We start from the raw sequence: 8,381 nt of genomic DNA on the forward strand, positions 1-8,381 counted from the left end.
GTGTGTGTGTGTGTGTGTGTGTGTGGCCAGCTCAGCCCACCAGGGGGCGCGGCTGGCTGGCATGTGGTGCTGGAGGATTGAACTGCGGTCCCTGTGCTTTGCCAACCTTGTTCCAAGTAGGTGCTTTAGACCACTGAGCCATCTCTCCAGCCCCAGAACACATTGTCTTAGTAATTGGAAGTATTGGTTTTGTAATGGTATGTAGAAAGTAAGGTGTATTTTAAAATTGTTGACCTTTTAGATTCACTGAAATACAGTTGGCAACAATTCGATGAATCTAGGAACCATGAAGTAGCAGTTTCTACTTTGCCAGAGACCCAAAGACTGATGCCAAAGTGTATTTTGAACATAAGAAAAAACAATGGAGCACTCTGGGAGCTGAGGCAGGAAGAACAGAGGTGTGGCTCTGTGCAAAGGTCCTGGGTTCAATCTGTAATCCCACAGAAAAAAGGGCAAACCATGGAGGACAAGTATATGAAATGTGTTACGGCGCCCAGCCATGGGCCCCCTTCCCCCGCACCACTTCCAGTGTTCCCGGATGCCCCACCCACAACTGTGCTGCAAAGATTTAGCCATGACTGTCTGCATCCGGCTGCTTACGTATATAGCTTTGTTTCAGCCTGCTTCAAGGACTGTGTACTTTGTGCCCAGAACGCCATGGGCCAGCCAGAGATACTTCATGACTCCCTTTCCCCATTCCCACTGCTCTATAAAGTGCCCACCTCCCCAGCCCAGCCATGGCTGCTGTTCAGGTCCCCCGAGCCGCCCAGTTCATGCTAGTTGCTGCCAACAAACCACTCTCTTCATGCCAGCTAACTTGAGTGTGGTCTTGTGTGGGTTCGAGGGCGCCTTTTCCTGTCAAAATGCACACTGGTACTCAGGAAATTGGGCTTTGGCTGGGGCTCAGTGATAGAGCTTTTTCCTGAGTTCTCCCCAGTACCCACTCCCCAAAAAAAGGAAATTGGGAAATTAACTTTTTCTTTTCTTTTTTTTTTTTTTTTTTTTTTTTGGCAGAGCTGGGGATTGAACTCAAGCCCTTGCACTTGCCAGGGAAGCGCTTATTCCACTAAGCCATCTCCCCGGCCTGAGATTAACATTTATTAAAGAACTCAGAAGAGTGAGAGATACAGGAGTCCAGCAAGTCCTCAGGGCCTCTAGGATCTCAGCTGGGAAGAAACAGCCAGTGCCGGCCCTCTGGGAATGAGGGTGCTGCCCACAGCGGGGTTAGGGGGTTCAAAGGGGAGCCTTGTTCTAGGGGTGGGGACAGCTGAGGTGACCAGACAAGGAGTAGAAGTAGGACCCCACACTGGGTCTTCCTCAAGCTCGAGCCCGGGCCCTGCGGCGCCTCCTGCAGGCCTCTGGTTCACCCTGGCCGCCTCCCTCCCTCTAGCTAAGCTGCCCAAGCCGCTCTGAGTTACCACACGTTCCCCTCTGCTGCTTTCATTCCCTAATACCTAGGTTACTATTTTGTAGGGTCAGTTCCCTTTATAAAACAGCAGCTGTGTGTGTTCTTTTGCTGACTGGACTCATTGATACAGGTGATCTGATTTGCATTTTCTAATATATTAGTCTTTCCTCTGTACCACCCCCCCAAGACCCCCAGTGTAGGGGATTGAACCCAGGGCCTTCACACTGAGCTATGTCCCCAGCCTGTTCTTTTTGAGACAAGATCTCTAAGTCACCAAAGTGCCCCACATGGGTGTGGATTTGCAATCCTCCTACCTTAGCCTCTCAAGATTGCTGGGGTTGCAGGCAGGCACCACCCCAGGCTGCTTCATTTTTTATTTTTTATTTTTGGTCTTTTTGAAGCCAACCTCCTGCTTCCTGAGTGCTGGGATTGCAGGCATACACCACCACCCAGCTGCATACTGACTGTGTGTCTGGGGGAGGATTTTTTGGTACCAGAAAACAAATTCAAGCACCTTGTGCTTGCCAGGCAGGTGCTTGTGCTATTGAGCTGTCTCCTTAGCTCATGCTGTTTGCTTTAACTGTCTACCTGCGATTTATGAGCTGTGATCCACCTTTTGCCTTCCTTGGATTTTTATTAGTTTTCTTCACTTTCAGGTCCATAATTTATAAAATATGTGTGGTTTTCATACCTTGCTGGTTTTGCTGAGCTACCTTTCTCATCTTATTGATTGTTACTAAAAGATGCATAGAGTTTAAAGTCCTGACATAAGTGGTAGGGGTAGGTGGCCCCACATCAAGAATCCAAAGCAAATATGGGTTAAGTGTGTATAAATAGAACTTGGTGACTTTCCACAGCATTTGTTAGGGAAATGCATAGCGGCTAGATCAGGGTTTCTTTCTGGCTTTTTTTTTTTTTTTTTTTTTTTTTTTTTTTGGTACAGGATCTCACTACACAGCTCAGACTTGTAGTGATCCTTGTGTTGTCAGTACTGGGATTACATGCATGCGCCACCACGCCCAGACTCGGTTGCCAGTTCAGCCTGTGGCGCTCTATGCTTGCCTAAGCAGGCGCTAGTCCACTGAGCTGTCTCACCGGCCCTAAGTCAGGATTTTGTTTTGTTCTTGTTTCCGTGTTTTACAAAGCTGGTTTGGATAGGAGTACAGCCTATGAGTGGAACCAGTGCGTAGCACTTGAGGCCCACAGTTAGCCCCTCAAACAAAGAAAAACCTGACTTCTAGAGAAGCAGCGGACAATTCTGATGTACTATTTCAAGTTTGTGTGTTTGTTTGGCGGGATTATTGAGACAGGGTCTCCTTATGTAGTGCAGGCTGGCCTTAAACTCACTGCTGTCTGCCTCAGCTTCCTGAGTGCTGGGATTACAGGTGTATACCGCAAGGCCAGGCCGCTTCAATTTTCTATGCAGTTGCAGATATATTTATTTAAAAAAAAAAAAAAAAAAACGAATGAGAAAACACCAAGGGGCCGGGGAGATGGCTCAGTAGAATAAGCGCTTGCCTGGGCCTGAGTTCAATCCCCAGTTCCACCAAGAGAAAAAAGAAAAAAGAAAACACCAGTAACAAAATGAGACAGATGGGGACTGATGGCTGCTCGGCCTTTTGGATAAGATCAAGTGTGGACACTGACTGATGTCATTGGCACTTCACATTCCTGTTCTGCCCTCTATGTGAACCCCAAGTACGGAGCGGAGGGGCCTCGCGTGCTGCGTGCCTGGCCCACTCCTGACCCACCCACACCTCCTAGCTGCCCTTCTGTCTTTCCACGTTGGGGATGACGCCTCCGTAGGCCAAGACAGTGGGTCACCATGTACTTGCAGCCGCAGTGCGGACTCTTCCAGACTTATTAAAGACAAGGGTCCCGGGCTCTCTTTGGGTTTCCTAGACTCGAGAAGAAGACAGGAACCAGGATGGAAAGACAGACGTGCTGTATTTTAAACTGGAGCTTCCCCTGCAGGCCACAGAGCAGGTCCTCGGCGTGCAGCTCATCCTGACCTTCTCTTACCAGCTGCACGTGAGTCGGTGCTGAGCCGAGCCCCCTCTCCCTTTTGCCTTTTAATAAAGTAGAGCCCGCCTTCTGCTTTTTAGGAAGACCCACCCTATCCTGGGCTTTCCCTGGGAATTTAATTGAGACAAATGGGATATTCTTGACTGGAACCCTAGTAATTTACACAAATGAGAAATAGCTCAGAGGGTTCTGGGCGGAGGGTTTCCCACAGAACTGAGCTGAACCAGGCATGTAAAGACGGCCCCAGGCGCAGGCAGGTGCCACCTGAACTAGAGCCCTTCAGATCTGACAGCAGTTGGCATTGCCTGTCCTCCTCCTGATTTCCAGAGGATGTCAACGTTCGTGATGCAGAGCATGGCCTTTGTCCAGTCCTCCTGCGCAGTTCCTGGGTCCCAGCTGTACGTGAACGGAGACCTGAGGCTGCAGCAGAAGCAGCCACTAAGCTACAGTGGCCTGGATGTCCGGTACAACGTAAGGGTGCCCAGCATCCAGCTCCGCGGTCTCTGTCTGTTTAGCATCTTCTCTGAAGAGGGACAAATGAAAGCTGGAAGTGCCATTTCCCTGTGGGTAACACAGACAGAGATTCTTGGCATGAATTCTTTCAAAATATGGAGAAAGTCCACCTGTGTTTACACCTATGCAGGGAGAGGGAAATGTTTTTATTGATGAACTAAATTGCTTATTGCTTTCCAAATGTTCATATTTTAAAAATAATTGCTGAGGGCCGGCCAACTAGCTCAGTGGATTAAAGCACCTGCACAGTGGCCAGGCGTCCGATCCCGGGGGCACACTGAGATGCAACTAAGACTGGGTGTGGTGGTGCGCACCTTAATCCTAGCTCTTGGGAGGCTATAAATAGGTGGATCACTACAATTCTAATTTAGTAGTGAGACCCTGAACACCCTGTAAACCCTTCCCTAAAAAAAAATACGAGAAAAAAAAATAATCTCCAGGCATGGTGGCACATGCCTATAGTCCCAGTACTTGGGAGGCTGAGGCAGGAGGATCATTCCAAGTTCAAGATCAGCCTGGGCTAAAAAGTGAGCTCTAGGCCATCGTAAGCTGAATGACAAGACCCTGTCTCAAAAAGACAAAATAATAATAATAATAATAATAATGGCCACCATTTATTGAACCTGTGATATGTCAGCCCTTAGGAAGTTTACAGTTGGGTGCGGCAGGGTACACCTGTAGCCCCAACCCTCAGGAGGCTTAAGGGGAAGGGCTTTTTGAGAGGAGCCTGGGCATCATTGCAAGACCCCAGTAGTAAGGAAGAAGAAAAAGTTTACACATATCTTATTTGCTCACTCCAGCAACCTGCTGGGGACCCTGTGCTGGTCAGTTCTCAGCTCTCGGCTGTCTGTCCATACCATCCCTCCCTGTGTCCCAGCCACACTGGCCCCTTTGTTGTTCTTGGAACCCATGAACAGCGGCTTGCCTTCCCTCTGCCAGGTGTCCATAGCTTATTGGGCAGCTCGTTCTGGTCCCCAAGCAAGGTCCTTCCCTGACCCTCTTCCCCAGACAGGCTTCCCCCTTCTTCCAGTGCCCCCCTGCAGAGAGGTAAATCTGACATCCTGAAGATCAGTTCCTGCTGTGTTTGGTTTCTGTCTCAGCAATAAAAGTGCTGCTGCGAAAGTGCTGTCACCCAGGCTGAGGGGGAGGGAGGGGCCCTGGTTCTCCAGTGTCACCCAGGACATCCTGTTGTCCTAGGTATCTGTGATCCATGGGACCAGCCCTTTCGCCCAGGACTATGACCTCACCCGCATTGTGGCCGCCTACCAGGAAAGGAATGGTGAGTTCAGAGACTTGCTGGGGCGTCAGGGGCACTGGGAACAGAGAACATCGTGCAGCTCTCCAAACCAGCAAAGGCTCAGCGATAGGACAGAGACAGAGTTGTCCTTTTTGCTGTGTCTTCCAGCCCACCTGTGGCCTCCCACTGACCCTGGGGCCCAGCGACCTCCCACCAGTGATGAGCTTCCTTTTTTTTTAAACATCTACATAAGCCTAATTGATTTGTTCTCCTACACACCAACAACAGAAGCCTAAGGCTGTTTGCACTCCACACTTTTCGCTGGAAACAGGCTGTGAGTCACCCGGTAGTAGCAGCCCATGAAGACCAGAAGCACCCAGGGTTCTAGCTGCTGACTTGGTTCAGTCCTTGTAGGGCGAGTACCCAGGCCAGCCTGTGCTTGGCCCTGGGCAGGGCTGGGCGGGCAGGCCAGTGGCCTGAGGTTTCCTCTAAGGGCCTCGCACCTAGGGCATGCCAAGTTGAACATGCCCGATGAGATTCAAAGGTACCAGGAGGGTTACTTGGCAACCAGACACATGGACACAACACACAGACATTTCACAAGTGCAGTTGCTGTGTTTCTTCTTAATTTTGTTTGTGCTTTATTTTGGATCTGGGCCTCTTTATATAGTTCAGGCTGGACTTGAACTCAACTGTGGTGATCTTCCTGTCTCAGCCGCCCAAGTGCTGGGATTATAAACACGCACCACCACATCTAGTTTCTTCCTAATTTTGTACAAAAAAAGCAGCATTATTTGAATGAAAGGACTTTTAAAGCAAAACTAAAAATCATTGGCTTACAAAGCAACTATTCCCCTTTTACTTCATTCACTCTTTATCCATGTGAAGATTTTTTTTCATACAGCTGTTAAAGTATAGGAAGAATTTGGAATCCAAATTATTCCTATTTATCTAATTTTTTAAAAATAATTTTATTGAGACCTATTTATCTAATTGTATAACAAACATTCCTGCCACTGCTAAGAAGTTCTGAGAGTATGTTTGCTGACAATATAGTACTCCTTCCCTTAGTTATTGAGCAGTTGTAGAACACTTAGACTGTTGCCAAGTTTCCAGAACACATTTCAACAAATAACGTGGGCAATCATGCACACAGGTTCTTTTTCCTTTCTTTGCACTCTGAGGTGCAGAATGTATCCCCAACCCCAGGAATCAAACAATTCTTAGAGCCTAGACCTTAGTATGTCCCAGTATTTCTTTGCCAAGGGCCACCTGGGCTAATGATTAATGTCTGTGTTATAGTCACCACGGTCCTGAATGACCCCAACCCCATCTGGCTGGTGGGTCGGGCTGCAGAAGCTCCCTTTGTGCTGAACGCTGTCATCCGATACCCCGTGGAAGTCATTTCATATCCTTTCAGATAGAGCCAGCGCTGGCTCAGTCTCCACGAAGAAGGGAGGGTTCTTCATAGGTCTGGAGGAATGAGATGTGGCCAGCCTTCTGTTGGACAGTGCCCCATACAGAGGATGCCACTGCCATTCGTTACAGGAAAACAATTCATTTCCTGTTCCTCTTTCCTCTGGAGCTTTTCTATCTGGGTCAGGGTCATCCATATTTATGTCCAAATAATCTTGATTATTCCTTTTATCCTGGGGTATTTGAGGCACTCTTGCCATTTCCTGTCTGACCTAACCCGTGGGGTAACTCCTGTCCTTAACCATCCTACTTATCAGCCGGGATTCTGGGAGATGATCAAGTTCGCCTGGGTCCAGTATGTCAGCATCCTGCTTGTCTTCCTCTGGGTGTTTGAAAGAATCAAAGTATTTGTGTTTCAGAATCAAGTGGTGACCACCATCCCTGTGACAGCCGTGTCCCAGGGAGACTTATATAAGGAGCACTTATCCTGAGAAGACCATTTCTGGAGAGTCTCTGCCCCATGAGGAGAGCCAGGATGCCCGTGGCCTTGTGTGGTTTCCCCTGGAGGCACAGCTCCTTCCGTGTTGCTCTGGGCCAATTCTGTGTCTGCTAAGCACTGGACAAAACCATTGGTTTGTGGGGAGGCCTGAGGGCTCCAAAGGCTATAGCTTGCTGTTTTTGTGTGTTTGCTTGCCTTGCCCTTGAATTTCAAGAGAACCTTCCAGTCAGTGCAAGCATCTTGGAAAGAGTCCCATTTCTGGTCAAGGAGAGCCCATCGCTCTTTTGAACTGAAAGCACTAGGCATCTATCTCTTCTCTCTTTTGTAGTCCCCTTTGACTCCTTTCAGGCTCCTGATGATGAATATGCAAATCTCTGGCACTTTCTACTCCCGGGATCTACGGTTCCCATTCAGAGCTTTGATTTCCAGAAGGAGGCCTTCAGCTGGCAGGCGCAAGAGCAAGCCCTGTAAACCCATGGGGTGGGGGCAGCACTGGGGCCATCCACCTGCCCTCAGCCTGACAGCCGGTGTCTGTCGCCAGCCCAGCAGAACAGCCCTCATGTCTTCCCCATGTCTGTGCCCCTGGAGCAGCCGTGCTGTTTCCCTGAGCCCCTCACAGCAGTGGGTGGTGCAAGAGTTGTAACAACAGGTTCTTTCTCTGGCCCTCACCCAAAAGCTTGGACACTCACTGCCCCCCTCGGCTGCCCACTCCCTTCCTGAGAGGACGTGCATGACAGAGGAGCCTTTGTTGGTGTTGGCTCCGCTGCCCAACAGCCCCAGCATTTATTTGGAGGGCTCGTGGGAAGCACAAATCCTTGCGCTGCCCTTGACTGAGAACAGGTTGCCCAGTGCAGGGGCATTTATTTGGGGGCTGGTGGGGAGCAGGAGGGGCTGAAGAGGCTGCTGGGCTGGCTGGGCATGCCGTCCTGCCTGGTCATTAGAGGGAAGACAGCAGCCTGGCGGCCTTCCTGGTTGAGCTGGTGTCTGCAGGGTGGGGGCGGCTGGAAGGGGGCTTTGTCACATGGAAGACATTGGTTATTCAGCCCATTCCCACCATGGGCTAGTGTGCAGCCTCCTCAAAGGCCAGATGGGGCTGCTTTAAGGTCCCCAGGGTGTCATCAGCACCAGAGAGACATACCTCTGGACCCAGGCTTCCTGCCCACCTACAAACACTCGTCAGTGTGTGCCTCAGTTTACCTTGGGAATGCTGTTATTAGTTCTAGAGCATCTTTTCTTTCATGCTGATCAAAATAAGAGTTTTATTTATTTGTGTGTGTGTATAT

The 8,381-nt window shown here is 49.5% G+C and overlaps 1 protein-coding gene across 2 annotated transcripts in view; it reads left to right on the plus strand.

Annotated features, from left to right (window-relative positions):
* LOC101562126 (carbohydrate sulfotransferase 6) overlaps positions 1-8,381 on the plus strand; it is a 41,034-nt gene that overhangs the window by 13,274 nt on the left and 19,379 nt on the right. Inside the window, exons 3-7 of one of the 2 annotated variants that reach the window (XR_002819892.1) lie at positions 3,311-3,439; positions 3,761-3,904; positions 5,144-5,225; positions 6,486-6,591; positions 6,910-8,373. The exons of the other annotated variant lie outside the window; for it this stretch is intronic. The gene's annotated coding sequence lies outside the window, so the exon portion shown is untranslated. The remainder of the gene's footprint in view (positions 1-3,310; positions 3,440-3,760; positions 3,905-5,143; positions 5,226-6,485; positions 6,592-6,909; positions 8,374-8,381) is intronic. 2 annotated transcript variants of the gene reach the window in all.

The sequence above is a fragment of the Octodon degus genome, unplaced genomic scaffold, assembly GCF_000260255.1.
Source record: "Octodon degus isolate 3935 unplaced genomic scaffold, OctDeg1.0 scaffold00011, whole genome shotgun sequence".
In the NCBI taxonomy this organism is placed as follows: Eukaryota; Metazoa; Chordata; class Mammalia; order Rodentia; family Octodontidae; genus Octodon; species Octodon degus.